This window comes from Molossus molossus, unplaced genomic scaffold, assembly GCF_014108415.1.
Source record: "Molossus molossus isolate mMolMol1 unplaced genomic scaffold, mMolMol1.p scaffold_m16_p_4, whole genome shotgun sequence".
Classification (NCBI taxonomy): Eukaryota; Metazoa; Chordata; class Mammalia; order Chiroptera; family Molossidae; genus Molossus; species Molossus molossus.
The window spans coordinates 124,734,797-124,753,803 of NW_023425377.1; positions in this window are offsets into that span (position 1 = coordinate 124,734,797).

Sequence of the window (19,007 nt, forward strand, 5' to 3'; positions counted from 1 at the left end):
ACCCTAACACAGACTTTGCAAAGCACAGCCAGATACTCTGAAACGGTCCCAGTTCTCTCGTTCCAATGTGCCACGTGTCTCCCGAAACAATGTGCTGAGACAGGGCCAAACGTCACCCTGCGGTACCCCTGCCTGAAACACATCCGTTGTGTGACCCTAATCACGAGGAAATATCAGAATCTGCAGGTTTATCTTTTTCAAAAGAAATGGCTTGAACTCTTCAAAACTGTCAAGGTCAGCAGACCGGAGATTCCAGATTAAAGGCGACGAGAGAGAGAAGAAAACCAAACACCTACGTGTGCCCCTAGGTTGACTCTTAAACCAGATTTTCCCCTTTTCCTGTCCAGGGTATTTGTGAGACAGACGGCAACATTTGAATGATGTCTAAACCCGACTCACTCGCCCACTTCACCTGTGTCGAAGTGAGTTGCCTGAGCTGGCTGCCGTGCTGAGGTTACACGGAGAACGCCCTTGGCCTTGGGACAGACACGCGACACGCATTTCGCGATGAAGGAGCATCATGTCTACAGCGTACTCTCCAGTGGTACAAACCACATCATGATATCCACCTGTATCTAGTTCCACAAAAAACGATACAGCAAATGCAATAGGATAACTTTTGAGGAATCTGGATGAACACGCCTGGGAATGCTTTTGCCTTTGCAGTGTTTTTGCAACTTTTCTGTAAATCTTAAATCATTTTGAAATAAAAACCTAGAAAACAAGACCGGCAGTGGTAGGTAGGATGAACCACAGAATGCTTTGAGTACATTCTGAGGGCTTCACGTCGTGGAGCAAGTTAGAATGAAGGCGGGCTGCCCCTCTGCCCTCCAGCCTCTCGACGTTTGGTTCATGACCGCCTTGCAGAGCTGCTCTGGTGGACAGCTTCGTAGAAAATCAAGCCCAAAGTATTCCCAACAGGCTTTTCAATTTTTTTATTATATATATATAAAATTCTATATATATATAGAATTTTTTGAAGAGAGGGGGCGAGAGAGATAGAAACATCGATGTGAGAAAGAAACATTAATTGTCAGCTTCCTGCATGCCCCCTACTGGGGACAGAGCCCAAAACTCTGGCATGTGCTCTGACTGGCAATCAAATCGGTGACCTCTTGGTGCATGGGACGATGCTCAAACACTGAGCCTCACTGGCTGGGCCCAATAGGCTTTTATTAGTGATGATGATGATGAAATAAACTGCCTTATAGCTGTAGCCCTTACAGATGCTCTTATTGTAGTATACGTGTGTTTTGACTTTATTCTTCACAAATTCATTAGTAACCATAATACACATGAGAAATCATAGCACCGGAACCCCTAATGAATAATTACTTGTATTACTCCGTATAATTTTAGGGAGAGAAATTACATACCCTGTTTTCTATCGCTGAAGTAGAAATTCCTGGCTACCAACACTAACACACGTTAGAGAGAATGGGCGTTACTGCAAAACGTAGGATGTTCTGAAAATTAACTGGGTTTTGAAATCTGCGTATATATTTATATTTGGATATGGATGTGATTAATTTTCTGACAATTCATGCACAACAAGCAAATAACGAAAAGCCATGGACTAATGTGGCAGTACTTGGGGAAGTGCCCAGATTGGCCATCTTGCCCCTGTTTAAAAACTGGGCACATGCTTCTTGTTGAGAACACCAGGCTGGCGTCCAGGTTGTCTGCAGGCTGTGACCAACTGTGCCCTGAAGCAGAAGAGGCCCGAGGCTGTTTCCAAAGCTGTCTCTCTGCATACAGTAAGCAGAGGAGATACTGTCAGTCAAAATCAACACCGTCGTTTTAGGAGAAGCCACTACCGAACTGTGATTTGAGGGTGCTATTTCTTCGCACCATCTGTTATTTTGATTTCCCTTAGTCATGAGAGCGCCGAGGGGTGTAATACTCTTGTTAAGTATCGTGGCTGGGGACAGGGAATGAGTCTCATCACGCTGCTTCTGGAAGGGATGCGCATCCTGCAGGTGACACACTTCAGCTCTGGGGAAGGCTGGCACGGCGGAGGGAGCTGATTAGCAGCGCGGAGGAGGTGCCCGCCAGCTGCGCTGGAGAGCCTGCTCTGAATTTCCTCCTTACCCTGCTCCAATCGGAAGCGCCTCACAGTTGAAACGGAAGCTAGGAAGCCTGGCAGTCCCCAAAGGGTCCTAAAGCATAGAAGCATCCCTTTTATTCTGTCTACAGAGCAACGGGACGGCTAGTCAGTGAGCCTGTCCCCTGGCTAGTCCAAAGATCTGCATTCGAGGTTAAGAATGTCGCCTGTCAATGTGCCCTTGGGGACACGTCGCTGGACCTCTCGGAGCTGGGGTCAGCTAACGACCGCTGTCCAGGGCCAGGTGGTGGATATCCACAGGGTGGGGCAAAGTAGGGTGACAGCGGTGAGTACACAAAACAGTTCATTCTGGTCTTATTATTCATTGCATCATTTTCCCCACGAACAACTGTAAACATACTCTTGCCTCCCCTGCATTTCTGTAGACTTGGTAGTAAGTCTCAGGCCACACACCTTCTTAGGCTTATCCTGGTCCCGGTCTAACATTAGCCCCTGGAAGCCAGAGGGGAAGTATGACGAGGTGTCCCAGTGAGGGGTGAGCTCCAGCCCTGGACTGTCCGCCCTGGTGTCCCTGCCCAGCCCCTGGGAGCAGGGCGGCCTCCAGCACGTCCTTTGACCTCTCATGGAAGATACCAGGAACATCACCTGAATCAAGGTAAGTGCTAAGTTAGGTATCGGCTCTTCTCACTGTTAGGGTTTGCTACTCCTGTTAAGAAAGAGAAAGAATCCAGGACTAAAAATAGATATTTCTTAAATAGAGGTTGACAGGCAGCCAGGGAGGCCACCAGAAATGGCGCAGAATCCAGATGGGCTGGCACACACGGGGCTGTCCGAGGACACGCAGGGGCAGGACAGCAATGAGGCTCCTGCTGAACGGCCTGTGTCAGGGGGGACAAGACTTCCTCCGACCACTTGGGTTCAGAGTCTGGGAGCCTGAGAGTTAAACTGACAAAGGACAGACTTGGGAAAGAAAAGACAAAATCCAATCACCTAAGTAGCAGAGTCCACAGAAAAATGTGAATCAAGGAGGTGCTTATATATCATCTTACCAGAGGAAAGTTGGGGAGAAGAGAAAATCAGTGACTTTTAAGCGAGATAAGCAGGCCCAGGAGAGAGCAGATGGGAACTGGCAATAGTCTGAGTGCGCTGTGTGGTTGTGCGACAGTCTGAATGCCCTGTGTGGTTGTGCGACAGTCTGAGTGCGGTGTGTGGTTGTGCGACAGTCTGAGTGCGCTGTGTCGTTGTGCGACAGTCTGAGTGCGGTGTGTGGTTGTGCGACAGTCTGAGTGCGGTGTGTGGTTGTGCGATAGTCTGAGTGCGGTGTGTGGTTGTGCGACAGTCTGAGTGCGGTGTGTGGTTGTGTGATAGTCTGAGTGCGGTGTGTGGTTGTGCGATAGTCTGAGTGCGGTGTGTGGTTGTGCGACAGTCTGAGTGCAGTGTGTCGTTGTGTGATAGTCTGAGTGCGGTGTGTGGTTGCAACTTCTCTCCGGTGATAAGAGTCTGTCCTCTCTGCTTGTGAAACTCTCAGGGAAGGGATTTAAGACAATTGAGTTCTTTTGGGGAGGCTCTGTTTGGGGGCAGATAAGGGAGTTCAGGAAAAGCCTATTCTCAAATGCTTTCTGCACAAAACAATTTATGCCAACTGCATTTCTGGACCCCTTCACCTGCATTTTATTAAGATAACAATTTTACAAAGAACTCTGGACAATACAAAGGGGATGAGACAGAGAACTCTAACATTCTCAGCAGCTCACGCGGGAATCAACGGGACTAGATCCCTACACTGCGTTCCTGAGCCGTCGCAACGTTACAAACGGCTTGGTGAACATAACTTGCCGTGCTTCTGCCTTTATTCTATGAGATTTCCTATGGATGAAAAAGCCAGTCGTAGGCAGAGGACACCTAGTCACAAAGAGAGGGATAGAAGATGAGATGAAATGTCCCAGGGAAGGGACAGGGACCCCGGAGAGCTACAGAAGTCTCAGCCGCCAGCTGGGAAAATCCTAATTAAGCAAAGCCAAGTTCAGACAGCAGTCACCAGGAGGAAGGAAGCCATGATGGAGGAACTGGCATAGCTTTCTCCAGAGCAGGAAGAGATTACAGTCATCTTTTTGAGACGCTTATTCTTTACAGCTCTTCTTTATCACCACTCACTCTTTCTTTCAAGGTTTCTAGCACCCATGCTGAAGGACAATGCCGAGGTCTCCTCTGAACTGTCATCATCTTCCATAGGTCCTGCCTCCTCAGCCAATTTTCCGATCTTTTGGTCATGGGAGCTGTTTTTATCAAACAAACCAAGCTAGATACCCAGCCTCTTCAGCTGTGCTTTGCAAGAGCGGTCCACCTTGCTCAGGTCCTTGTTGTCCTTTGCCTGTCCCATGCTCTCTGCTCTCCCAGGAGACTTCTCAGACACGCAGCTCTCTCTTTCCTCTCTCCTCCCCCCAGTATTTCCCTGTTCTACCTACTACTCACAGCTGCTTACTCTTCTCTCTTTCTGTCGACTCCCTATTCACAGGATGGCTGCTGTCCAAAAAGTCCTTTAGGGCATGCCCCTTTATTTATACAGTTGACTGCAGGCAACCTAAACAAAGAATTAACTCTACAAGAGGGAGGCTAGGAGGCTAGCTATAAACACAGTCAGCTTGGGGAGCAGGAGAAAGAGATGTAATTGAAATGTGTGATGAGGATGAAAGGCATGCAGTAAATACACTTAACATATCAAATTCGTTTCCTGCAAAGGAGCTGACAGAGGCTGAAGGTTGAGGGCACTATGTCTGCCACAATCAACATCACTGGACATGGCAGAGATCTAGTAAGCTTGGTCCTTTTCCCCAGCTCTGTTGACCTTGGACAGGATGCTATTTCCCCATGGGCTGCAGGCTTCCTAACCCAGTGACGAGAAGTGGACTCTTGAGAAAAGTAACCAAACACGTTCACCACGTCAGTGATCTGAGCATGAGCCTTTTCCCTCGGGTGCAACTTTCCAAGCAGTTCACATTTTTCTCATGGTTTTAGGAAACAAACAGACTCCGTCGTGTTTATTTCCTGGGTAATGTTCCAGCATCATGGGAAATGGAACGTAGGAAATGTATGATTTTGCTTGGCTGTAACCTCCAGGATAGGAAGAAAAGAATGAGTTATTCCGAAGACTGTATTCTACTTTGGTAAGAAAGGTGACCTTAACCTGACCCAAGAGGTATTAGTTTTGTACTACATATTGTTAGGCATATTCTGTAAATCATTTTACCTTCTAGTTAAGAAATGTTTTAGATAAAAATTTCAAGTTCCTCAGGCCTATATATGAAAAACCTACAGCCAACCTCATACTCAATGGGCAAAAACTAAAAGCATTTCCCTTGATAACAGGAACAAGACAGGGATGCCCACGTTCTCCACTCTCATTTAACATAGTACTGGAAGTCTTAGTCACAGCAATTAGACATGAAGAAAAAATAAAAGGGATCCAAATTGGAAAGGAGGAAGTGAAACTGTCATTATTTGCAGATGACATGATATTATAGATAGAAAACCCTAAAGACTCCTTTAAAAATCTAGATTTAATAAATGAGTTTGGCAAGGTAGCAGGATACAAAATTAACATCAAGAAATTGACTGCATTTTTATACACCAATAATGAACTCACAGAAAGAGAAACTAAAAAAACAATCCCATTTACCATCATGGCAAAAAAATTAAGATACCTAGGAATAAACTTAACCAAAGAAGTAAAAAACCTATTTGCAGAAAACTACAGGACATTGAAAAAAGAAATAAAGGAAGATATAAAAAAGTGGAAGCATATATCTTGTTCATGGTTTAGAAGAATTAAGATCATTAAAATGTCCATACTGCACAATGCAATATATAGATTCAATGCAATCACCATTAAAATACCAATGACATATTTCACAGAACTAAAACAAATACTTCAAAAGTTTATATAGAACAAAAAAGACCCCGAATAGCAACACCAATCTTGAAAAAGAAGAACAAAGTAGGAGGGATCACAATACCAGATATTTGGTTATACTACAAAGCCATTGTAATCAAAACAGCTTGGTACTGGCATAAGAACAGGCATACAGATCAATGAAGCAAAAAAAGAGAATCCAGAAATTGACCCAAGATATTATGCTCAATTAATATTTGACAAAGTAGGTAAGAACTTACAGTGGAGTAAAGACAGCCTCTTCAATAAATGGTGTTGGGAAAATTGGACAGCTACATGCAAAAAATAAATAAAACTAGACCATCAACTCACACCATACACAAGAATAAACTCAAAAGGGTAAAAGATGTGACTTGTGAATCCATAAAAATCCTAGGAGAAAATGTAGGCAACAAAATTTCAGACACCACATGCAGCAGAATTTTCACTGATACAGTGCCTACAGCAAGAGAAACAAAGATAAAAATTAATACATGAGACTTCATCAAACTCAAAAGCTTCTGTACAGCAAAAGAAACAAGCATCAAAATGGAAAGGGAACCCACCACATGGGAGAGCATAATTGCCAACAGTACATCAGATAAGGAGTTAATTTCCAAAATATACAGAGTACTCATACAACTCAACAAAAGGAAGACAAAGAACCCAATTAAAAAATGGGCAGAGGACCTAAATAGACACCTCTCCAAACAGGACATACAAATGGCCAAGAGACATATGAAAAAATGCTCAACCACTAATCATCAGGGAGATGCAAATAAAAAGGACTATGAGGTATCACCTCACAGCACCTGCCAGAATGGCTGCCATCAGCAAATCATCAAACAACAAGTGCTGGCGAGGGTGTGGAGAAAAGGGGACTCTAGTACACTGCTGGTAGGAATGCAGACTGGTGCAGCCACTAAGGAAAACAATATGGTGTTTCCTCAAAAAATTAAAAATTGAACTGCCATTTGACCCAGTGATCCCACTTCTAGGAATATACCCTAAGAAGCCTGAAACACCAATCAGAAAGAATATATGTACCCCCATGTTTATAGCAGCACTATTTACAATAGCTAAGATCTGGAAACAGCCCAAGTGTCTATCAGTAGACGAATGGATAAAAAAGCAGTGGTACATATACACAATGGAGTACTATGCAGCTGCAAGAAGGAAAGATCTCTTGTCCTTTGAGATGACATGGAGGGACCTGGAGAGTATTATGCTAAGTGAAATAAGCCAATCAGAGAAAGACAAATACCACCTGATCTCACTTATTTGTGGAATATAATGAATAAAATAAGCTGATGAGCAAAAATAGATCCAGAGACATAGAAAGGAGTACGGTTCAGATTGACAAACCTCAGAGGAGGAGGTTGGGGGAATGGATGAGATAAACCAAAGAATTTCTATGAATGTGTGTGTAACCAATGGACATGGACAACAATGCTGGAGGATGGGGTGGGATCGGGAGGAGGGTGTCTGGGGGATGGGAGAGGAGAAACATCTGTAACAAAAATAAATTAATAAAAGTTGCAAATAAATGAAATAAAATAAATTTCCTCAGGTCGTTGGTAGAAAATGAATAATACCTAATATCTGAAAACCAGTTCTCTGCTTTCTTCTCTCATTATTATTTCTGATTATCCATCAAGGTCAGTCTCTGATGGCACCTTAGTTTCACATGGTGGGGAAAATAAAATCAAAGAGATTAATTAACCCATGCACCACGGCATCAGTCTATGCATTTTTGACGGACAATCTCAGTTCATTCAAACAAAAGGCCACCACAAGAAACTCAGGACACACAAGCCCACATCGAGACACGGATAACTTACGACTGGAAGACTGAGTGGCAATGAGTTATCGAGAGGAGAGGACTCAAGGGTTAGGCAGGGAGACCAGCCGAGGTAGTGTTTCATGCTTTTATAACTCAGTCCGAGGCAGAAATGCATTATTCCTGGTTGGTGTTTTTCAAGCCCTATTGCTCTTTAGAAATGTTAACGTATTTTAAATGTAAGACTCTGAAGGAATATGTATTCTTTCTACTTCATTTTCACTAGTATAAGAATTCTACTTGTCAAAGCAATGTTTAAGTTTTCCCAAAAAACAAGTTTATCTCCTCTGTTTGGTAGAAGCATGAGGGAAGGAATGCAAACCAGGTACGTCTTGGGCCAGAGGCAGCCTCTGTATTTTCTCACTTCCAGTTAGGTTGTGCAGAAAGTGAGGTAAAAGAAGACAAGCAGCAAGAAGATAGCATACAGCCCTAGCTGGTTTGGCTCAGTGGTTGGAGCGTCGGCCTGCAGACCGGAGAGTCCCGAGTTCGGTTTCTGCTATGGGCATGTACCTCGGTTGCAGTTTGTCCCCGGCCTCCGAGGTCGTGTGGGTGGCAACCACTCAATGTGTCTCTCTCTCATCGATGTTTCTCTCTCTCTCTCTCTCATCTCCCCCTCTCTCCCTCCTGCTGTATCTAAAGATAAGTGCAAAATGTCCTCAGGTGAGGATAAAAAAAAAAGACAGCATATGCATTCATTCACTCATCCATTCACTCACCCATTCACTCACCCATTCACCCATCCACTCACTCATCCACTCACTCATCCACTCACTCATCAACTCACCCATCCACTCACCCATCCACTCACCTCATTCATTCACTCATCCATTCACCCATCCACTCACCCATCCACTCACCCATCCACTCACTCATCCATTCACTCATCCACTCACTCATTCATTCACTCGCTCATCCATTCACTCATCCACTCACCCATCCATTCACCCATCCATTCACTCATTCACTCAATCATCCACTCACCTAATTCATTCATTCACTCATCCACTCACTCATTCATTCCCTCATCCACTCATTCATTCCCTCATCCACTTACTCATCGACTCCTCCACTCACCTCATTCATTCACTCATCCACTCATCCACTCACCCACCCAGTCACTCATTCACTCACCTCATTCATTCAATCATTCATCCACTCACTCATTCATTCACTCATCCACTCACTCATTCGTTCACTCATCCACTCACTCATTCACTCATCCACTCACTCATTCATTCACTCATCCACTCACCTCATTCACTCATTCACTCACTCATGCATTCATTCCTTCTTCAATAAGTACAGGGCTAGGACACAGGAAACCCTGGAGACACAGAATCACTTGGGGGCACCTGGAGACCAGTGCTCCGTCTGCGAGCAGATATCCTGCCCCATCTCACGTCCCATCCTGCTGTGCTGCAAGCTGGTTGTAGCTGAACCCCATGTCTGAGGTATTTCAAATCAATCTGAGAAGGTGTTTTATAATATAGAAGATGCAGGCCTTTCAAACACAGTGAAATGGAACAGAATGTCCCACACCCTCACTCTTTAGAACCAAGTAACACACAGATGACAGTTTGGGACTTTGCAAGACCTGAAGTGATGAAGTGATGGAACCTCAGAATTCTCTCTAAAAGAGGGTTCATGATGAGAGAGATGGGGAGAGCCTGGCCAGGCTAACCTTGGGAAACCTACCCTCTCCTTCCTCCTCTGCAGCGTGAGTCTCCAACCTCAGATAAAGGGAAGCCAACTGCACTGGCTTCCTATTGCTGCCATAACGAATCGCCACGAACTTACTGGCTTGAAACAACACAGATGTATGATCTACGGGTCTGAGGGCCGGAAGACTAACTGGCGTCTCGTCGGGCTAACACGGAGGTGTGGGCAGGGCTTGTCCTGTGGCGGCTCCAGGGGAGAACCCATCTCCTCGCCTTTTCCAGCCTCTCGAGGTTGCCTGCTTTCCTTGGCTTGTGGCCCCTTCATCCATCTTCAAAGTTACAACCTCAGGCCTGGTCCTCAGCGGCCATCTCACCAGTGTTCACACCTCTGCCTCCCCTCCCCCACTGTCCCTTTTAAGGATCCACCTAGATAATCTGTGAAAATTTCCCTATTCTAAAGTCCACTGCCTGACAGGTGTGGCTCAGTGGACTGAGCTCGTCCCATGGACTGAGAGGTCCCAGTTCGATTCCCAGTCAGGGCACGTGCCCGGGTTGCAGGCTCGGTCCCCAGTGAGGGACATGCAGGAGGCGGCCAATCCATCTATCTCTCTCACATCGATGTTTCTATCTCTCTCTCCCCTCCTCTCCCTCTTAAAAAAAAAAAAAATCAATAAAAACATATTTAAAAGTCCACTCATTAGCTACCTTCAACCCCCTTTCCGAGTAGCCTACCGTGTTCACAGGATCTGGGATCTGAATGCAAACATCTTTGCAGCGGCCTGACTCTGCCTCCAAACCCACGAACGTGAAGGCTGTGTTCAGGATAATTTTGCTGACTGCAAAATGGGGGTTTTCATTTTGGAAAACCTCACTTCCTTTGGATTCTCTCATTTCAGAGGACCCGCTTCCCGGGAATTTTGACGCTGTGTAACCGAGAAGATACCAAAGGGAGGACCAGTCCCTGACGACACCTCAAACACAGCGTGATGGTTGTGGTGTAGTAATCTCGGAGATGTGAGACCTCCCTGCGAGGAAATGAGATGTTATTCCTGTCCTTCTGTAAATGACAGAACCGTGGCACAAACATGTCCCGGGTGGGCTAAATAAATCCCTGCGAGAGAACGAAACACTTAATTCCACCAGTGTCTGGAAAGTCCGTCGTGTGTGTGTGTGTGTGTGTGTGTGTGTGTGTGTGTGAATAGTTGTCTAGTATGTGCCGTCTGTACTAGATTGAAAAGCGATGTTGCAAAGTTAGAATTCGGGCTCCCTGCCCCTTTTGTCTTCTCAGCATCCACTGCCTGCAGCAAGGGCCGGTGCTTCACCACGGTAACGTGACTCGGCGTGGGGCTCTGCTGTCCAAGCAGCCGCCTCTCCAGACCGGCCATTAGGGCTGATGCCTTGGCAGGGAGCCTCAGGGCAGCGCATTAGAACAGCCTAAGGACCTCCCAGGTGGGATGGAGGAGGGAGTACTCAGCGGAGGAGCCGCGTGAGAGGAGCCCAAAAGATGGGGAAAACATCTGGGTTAATTCAGGACAGAGCTGGAGACGCAGAGGCTTGGGGAAATTTTAATTCATGATCGCTGGGAAACATTTTTTTATTTTTACTTTTTCTTTATTGATTTTAGAGAGAGCGAGGAAGGGAGAGGGAGAGACAGAAACATCGATGAGAGAGAACATCGATTGGCCACCTCCTGCATGCCCCCCACTGGGGGTCGGGCCCACAACCTGGGCATGTGTCCTGACCGGGAATCGAACTGGCGACCTCTTGATGCAGGGGTCGACGCTCAACCACTGAGCTACACCGCCGGGCACTGGAAAACTGTTATACTGTGCATTTTAAATTGTTGTGTTTTATGCAATTTAAATTTTATATAGGATGTGTTTATTGATGTTAGAGAGAGGAAGAGAAATATTGATGAGAGAGAGAAACATCCATCAGTTGCCCCTATACTTGCCTGGACTAGGGATCAAACTGGCAACCTAGGTATGTGCCTTGAGCGGGAATCGAGCCTGCAACCTTCTGGTACATGGGACAATGCTCCAAATAATTGCTTTTTAAAAAAATTTAAATTAACTGCTCATTCTGCTCAGGCCTGGGACAGGTGAGGAGATGGGAGGGTTTGTTATAGGAAGAAGTTTTGTGTGAAGGCATCGGCCTAGCCTTAGCCCTTGCCCACCCCAGCCCCTCAACAGCAAAGCCCCTGGCCGCCACCTGCATGTTTGTCCTGGGTGGGAAGGGAAGGGGAGAGGACAGAGGGGCGGAGGGAGGGGCGGAGGGAGTTCCATAGCCCAGCACGTTGGCCCCCATCAGTCCTGCTGCAGTGAGCAGTGCAGTGCCCAGGTGGCCCTGCTGGGTGACTGCAGCCTGCCAAGTCCTTGGTCTCCTGGTGTCCTCTGCTAGCAAGGGCCTGCCTTAGGACCCTGCACCTGAGGCTTCTTGGCTAAGTGGCCCAACACCACTCCTTTCTGATTTTGCCTTTTTCTTTTGTTGTAAACCAGCCCTTGCCCACCCCAGCCCCACGCTGCAGACACTGGGTCCTAGTCCTGAAACTGCTCTATGACCACACCGGTCTGCCCTCTCCCCACAGCTGCCCTCCCCAACGCTCCTGTCGGGCTCCCCCATCACCTCTGTGATATTTAAAAGTATGGAGAGTAGTCCACTGCAGCAGTTCTCAAATGCTATGGGGCCTGCATCACCCACAGGGCTCGCGAAAACACGGGTGACTGGGTGCCATCTCGAGGTCCCGACTCAGTGGGTTTGGGGCGCAGCCTGCGAATGAGCATTCTAACAAGTTTCCAAGTCGTGTTGGTGCTGCTGGCCCGGGCCCGTCCCATGGGAACCGCTGGTCTGTCGCACAGGCGCACCCATGCCCCAGAATCGACGAGCGTCCACTTTTGCTGTGTCTGCCTGAGGCCTTTCTGGTTTTATGAGGGTACATGTTCTAGATGCAGTGGAAGGCCCCTGCCTGCCCCTCCCCCGGCTCTTCTGTCTCCTGATGGTGACCAGTGCCCGCCAGGAGGGCCCGCTCGGACGCCGGGCAGGGCCCTGGGCTGTAGCACCTGCCGTTTGAAGTTGGACGTGGTTCCCTCCCGCTTGAGCCTGACTCCTTGCCGTCCAGCTGGCCCCCCTCCCATCAGTCCCACCCTGCGACTCTCACTTTCTGTCCCTGCTGAGCCCCAGGATGCGACAGAACAGTCTACATTAACTTCCGTTAGGAGAAACTGAATTAGGTTGTTACCACGAGGAAGCCTGCTCTAACCAGGCAGGAGATGTTTACTAATTGTAGGTGGAGAGACCCAAGACCATAACAGGGCACCTGTAGGAATCTCCCTAATTTGACGAAGTGGATAGAGCCCGAGCCTAGCCATTCAGGAGACCGATACTGACAGGCAGATTCACCCCACGCCCTGGCGTCCTCGCCTCCAAGCTACGGACCGTAGGTGAACATGACACCTTGCACGGAGGAAACCAAAGATCAGACTTATAACTAAGGCTTCTGGACTGGGCTAAGCCTGCACCATAAACATAGGCTCTAAGTGGGTTCAACACGGGAGTTTTCTAATTTGGTTCTCCCAAGACTACAAATGTTTGGCCAAGAGGCAGTTTGAAACCATATAAAACTAGTGATTTAAATGGCCACAGGTATTTCTAGCAACCTAGGGAAGGTTCTCCCGTTCTGTAATCACTCTCAGCTTATTGGTCAAGTTGATGGACAGGGCCTCTAACTTGACTCGCACCAGCCCACTCAACGCAAGCTCCTCGAACGTGAGCGGAGCGCCTCCCGGAGGTCCTCCCCTCCCCGCCCACCCCGCCGAGCCTCTCTGCTGGGCTCTCCTGTGAGCACTGCCCGCCCACCTCTGGTCGCCTTGCCCTTGCGCAGCCGGCTGGCTGGCCCCTCTGGGTTGGCATGGTCACTGTCAGCGGCTGCAACTGGGTGAGAATGTCTGGCCCTATCTTTTCTAAGAAAACATGTCTTAACTAGTGCTCACCAAACCCCAGGCCAACTGTGCTCCACCTGTACGTGGTGATGGCTCCATCGGCTTCCTTACCGTGAGGTCCCCCCTCCCACACCCGCACAAGCTCCTGGGAAATCAGGCAGCTGCAGCGTACACTGGACCTGCATCCAAGAGCCACAGGGATTTCACTGACGAGAAATTCATCTTGATCTGACAATAAATCACTATAATTAGTGTAAAATCTAATACAAGCCCTGCATTTACTTAGTCACTCGTGTTATTTGCACGGAACTGTTCTTGTGCGATTAGCATAATGTTTATAGTCCAGTATTTACATCATAGCTATTGAACAGTTCTATCATAAATTACCTCATCAGATAACAAAGAACATCTAGGATGCAGGTCAAACAACATCAAAATTGAACAACAAACTCAAAATTAATTTAAAAACACACACACACAGTCTCCTTAAGGATAAAAATAATCCTTATAAGAATAACAACCATGCTCTGGCCGGTTTGGCTCAGCGATTAGAGCGTTGGCCTGCGGTCCAGAGGGGCCCAGGTTCGGTTCCCGCTAAGAGCATGTACCTCGGTTGCGGTTTATCCCAGGCCCTGATTGGGTTGTGCAGGAGGCAGCCACTCGATATGTCCCTTTCACGTCAATGTTTCTCTCCTTCCCACTCTATCTGAACAAAAAACAAGTGGAAAAATGTCCTCGGGTGAGGATAAAAAAGAAAGAATAACAGCCATAGAGAAGGTAGATTTGGTATTTGTAATTGCGCATTTTAGGTTCTTTCCTTATTTTGTTACTGTTGCTATCATTTTTCCATGATAAAACATTGCATTTTGTCAATTGCTTAATTCAAAAGGTTGAATTTCTGGGAAGAAAAAAGAATAAAGAATGGAACCTCTTAGGTAGGAACTTAGAGCTTCTTACAAATGATAAGCCTGTTTTAGACTCGTGTCAAGAGCGAAATGCTGGAGAGTCAGTTTTAAAAATAGCTGCCACCTATGTTTTCCTCGTTCCGGAAGCTAGGTTCTGAGCCGTACAGGACTTAGGACTCAGAACTTGGTGAGAAGAAAGGAATGCCAACCTGTGGATGATCACGCTGTTCCCTTCTGTACGGAATCGGCTTACTAACATCCGTGCTTTCCCGGCGAGATGATTTCGCCAAGTGACCATCCATCCGGAGTGAACCATCATGAGTACAACATAAAAGTAGATGACCACTGTCAACACTCACCAAGAAAATAGCCAACAGCGGGGAAATGCAAATGTTGTCGTCGCTGGCGTGGGGATCTTAAATCACAGGCCACTGGAATTGAATTAACATACTTTACTGCCACTCGGAGTTGGGCATATATTGCTACAATCAATAAAGCCAGCTCACTTTGCCTCTGGGACAGATTTGAAACTGTGCGTCTTCCTGTCTTGTTACTATTCGCTAATGGTACACAGTGTGTTGCCATCACCACCAAGATCAATGTTCTTTCTTTTTACTTCAGAGTGAAGTAAGAGCTCTTTCTCAAATTTTAATCAAACTTTTTTTTTATTTTTTATTTTTTTTATTTAACTAATTTATTTATTTTTGTTACAGATGTTTCTCCTTTTCCCCCCACTGATTCCCCCCTCCCTTTCCCTCCCCTCCCTGTCCCCAGCTTTGTTGTCCATGTCCATTGTTCATGCACACATGCATATGTTCTGTGGTTTATCTCCCCACCACCCCCTCTTCTGGGGATTGTCAGTCTGTACCCCACTTCCACGTCTCTGGGACTACCTCGTTCCTCAAACTGTTATGTTCATTATATTCCACAAATAAGTGAGATCATATGATATTTGTCTTTCTCTGCTTGACTTATTTTGCTTAGAATAATACTCTCCAGGTCCCCCCATGTCGTCTCAAAGGATAAGAGATCTTTCTTTCTTACAGCTGCATAGTACTCCATTGTGTATATGTACCACAGCTTTTTTTTTTTTTAATCCTCACCCGAGGACTTTTTTTCATTTTTTGTTCAGGTAGAGTGAGAGGGAGAGAGAGGAACAGAGAGAGAGAGAGAGAAACATCAATGTGAAAGGAACACATCGAGTGGCTGCCACCCACACAACCGACCAGGGCTGGGGACAAACTGCAACCGAGGTACGTGCCCTTAGCAGGAACCGAACCTGGGTCTCTCAGGACCGCAGGCCGACGCTCTAACCACTGAGCCAAACTGGCCAGGGCTGTACCACAGCTTTTTTTATCCATTTGTCTACTGATGGACATTTGGGCTGTTTCCAGATCTTAGCTATTGTAAATAGTGCTGCTATGAACATGGGGGTACATATATTTTTTCTGATTGGTGTTTCAGGCTTCTGAGGGTATATTCCTAGAAGTGGGATCACTGGGTCAAATGGCAGTTCAATTTTTAATTTTTTGAGGTAACACCATAGTGTTTTCCAAAGTGGCTGCACCAATCTGCATTCCCACCAGCAGTGCACTAGAGTCCCCTTTTCTCCACACCCTCGCCAACACTTGTTGTTTAATGATTTGTTGATGGCGGCCATTCTGACAGGTGTGAGGTGATACCTTATTGTGTTTTAATTTGCATCTCTCTGATGATTAGTGATGTGGAGCATTTCTTTATATGTCTCTTAGCCATTTGTATGTCTTGTTTGGAGAGGTGTCTATTTAGTTTCTCTGCCCATTTTTTAATTGGGTTCTTTGTCTTCCTTTTGTTGAGTTGTATGAGCACTCTATATATATTGGAAATTAACCCCTTATCTGATGTATCATTGGCAATGATGCTCTCCCATACAGTGGGTTGCCTTTCCATTTTGGTGGTTGTTTCTTTTGCTATGCAGAAGATTTTGAGTTTGATGTAGTCCCTTGTGCTCATTTTCTCCTTTGTTTCTGTTGCCTTAGGTGATGTATCAGTGAAAATTCTGCTGCGTATGATGTCTGAAATTTTGTTGCCTACATTTTCTTCTAGGATTTTTATGGATTCATGAGTCACATATAAGTCTTTTATCCATTTTGAGTGTATTCTTGTATATGATGGTCTTGTAAGTTGATGGTCTAGTTTCATTTTTTTGCATGTAGCTGTCCATTTTTCCCAACACCATTTATTGAAGAGGCTGTCTTTACTCCACTGTATGCTCTTGCCCCCTTCGTCAAATATTAATTGAGCATATTGTCTTGGGTCCATTTCTGGGTTCTCTAAATCAAACATTTCTTAAAGTTAGAGTAATCTATACATGTTTTAAATCGTGGTTTACAAACCATACTTACATACCGCGGAACCTGTCCTTGGCTCCCCACAAGGACAGTGAACCTACGGAGCAGGCAGGCACCTGGTGAACATTCACTGGGCATAATTTTTTCACCTTTCCCTGTCTCTTAATCAGGACTTTATATTATTCCAAACCAATATGAAACCATGCTGTCTTGTTTTCTGAAAGTATCAAGAGAATATCCCCACCCATTTGTTCACACGACTATGCCGTCGTGAGACACTGTGGGAGAGAAGTGTACCACAGGTGATCGATGAATGTACAGGTAATGAAGCCACAAAGCAGGGTACACGTGCTATATATTAAACCATATATATATATGTATATATGAAGCAGGGGTGGGTGACATTCAGGAGAGGTAGTACCCATGAGTCTTTGCAGAGGCTTCTGACACCACCTGTATTGGAAGACTGCTGGACAGTCACATTGGTTGGACTTATAGGCACGTGGATAACAGAGATGGGTATCGAGTCTGCCCAGATATTTTGGGGCCAGACCCCAGAGGTCTGAGCAGGTGAGACTTGAGTGAGCAGCAATAAGAAACCATGGGAGTTTGGCACAGGCCGGTGACACAAAGTGGTGCTCAGGAAGACTAATCCGATGGCAGATTGCTCTCAGGACCTCATTCTGAGATTTAATAACAGTCAAGAAATTCTGTTAGAATTAACCTACCCTTCTCTCCCTCACGTCCAATCCTTGTTGGAGGTGATGAACAGTTGGTTAATATCTTTTGAATAATAACCCCTTCCCAGGCTGGAAGATGAAGTTTCATTTAAAATTACAGGATTTGAATTGAGGCATAAAGGTGCCTTTGACACAATTTAGTCAACCCTTCTGGAGAGGATGTGGACATTTGTCCATCGAGTCAGTGGTGGCCTAGCCATTGGTTCCTTTCCTTGCTGAGTGACTCAGCGGTTCAGCCAACCTTCTCGGAGCCTCTCGCAGATTCCTGAATTAATGGACTCGGCTTTTAGCTGGAGGCTCCTTGAATTCCCCAAGCCAGAGAGTCACTCTATCACTGCGTCTTTTCTTCTGCCTTCTTTTCTTCTGGGCTTAACCACACCTACCCTGGAGGACGTGCCTCCATTAGCCCCACCAAATACAATTAGTCGTTTACATTGCGACCTCAGTTCTTAGTAATGAAAACATTTTTATTTTCCTGGGTTTTTGAGGGAATGCTCTGTCCTGCAGGAGGAAAAATTTTTGAAAATATAAGCTTATTTCTTTAACTGCCAATGGTTAGTCACTTACACTTTTTTTCCTAAATTATTTTCTGGAGAAATATATCACCTATTTGTTCTGCCTTTTATGACCAAGTCCGTTAACATAACTTTTTCTTGATGCCAAGGCACCATCATGAAAAGACACCAATCTTCCTGCCCACGCTGCTCTTCGCGGTCTTCCCATCTCATGTACTGGCAGCACCACACCCACAGCTGCCCAGAGACCTGGAGTCGTCCTTCCCTGCTCCGTGCCTCCTACTCCCTCACCCATTCGAGTGGGAGATCCTGTTGTTCCTACCTCCAGCATATCCAGCACCTCCCCAGTTCTTACTCACTCTCCTCTTTCCGCTGGACGCAGGCCTCCTGCCTGGATGGTGGCTCTCTCCTGACCTGTCCTCACTGGCCTCCCTGCTCTGCCTGAGTTCCTCCCCCCGCCCCCGTGACCTGCTCTCCACAGGCAGGGAAGGTGACCTGGCCAAGGGAGGTGGTTCATGGTGCTCCTCTGCTTGCACCCGAGCAATGTCTTCTTCCTTCGCGGGGACACAGCCCAAGCCTCTGGACTGTGATCAAGTAAGACCGTTCTGGGAAAGTGCGACTATTTTCCAATTTGTATTTCCGTGTTTTGCATATTCGGGACTGAAGGCTGCGTTCCGGAGTTGAGGTCATTAGAAGGCGGAACTGTGTATTAATTTGCATCTGATGGATTGCTCTGTAGGACTGCTTGGCCTTCTGCTTGTCCCTCTGTGCCGCTGCAGCTGGACTGTTCCTGGGGTGACCCGTCACCTCCCCCTATACTGCTCCTCCCGGGAGGCTGGCTCGCTGCCTCTGCCCACAGGACCTCACACTTTGGAAAAGTAAAAATGAACAACAGCATCAACGACTCAGTGGCCTATAAGATGCCTATAATGATCAGATTTATCCACTTGCAAAGCTGTCTACCTTTCAGTGTTCCATCTGCAAGAAGTCCCCAGGCCCGGACTGGAGGAGCCTTTCCGCTTCTTTGTTGCCAGACTTCCCTCCTGACACCCAGGGACAGGAGCTCACTGGTAAGGGGTCGTGTTGTG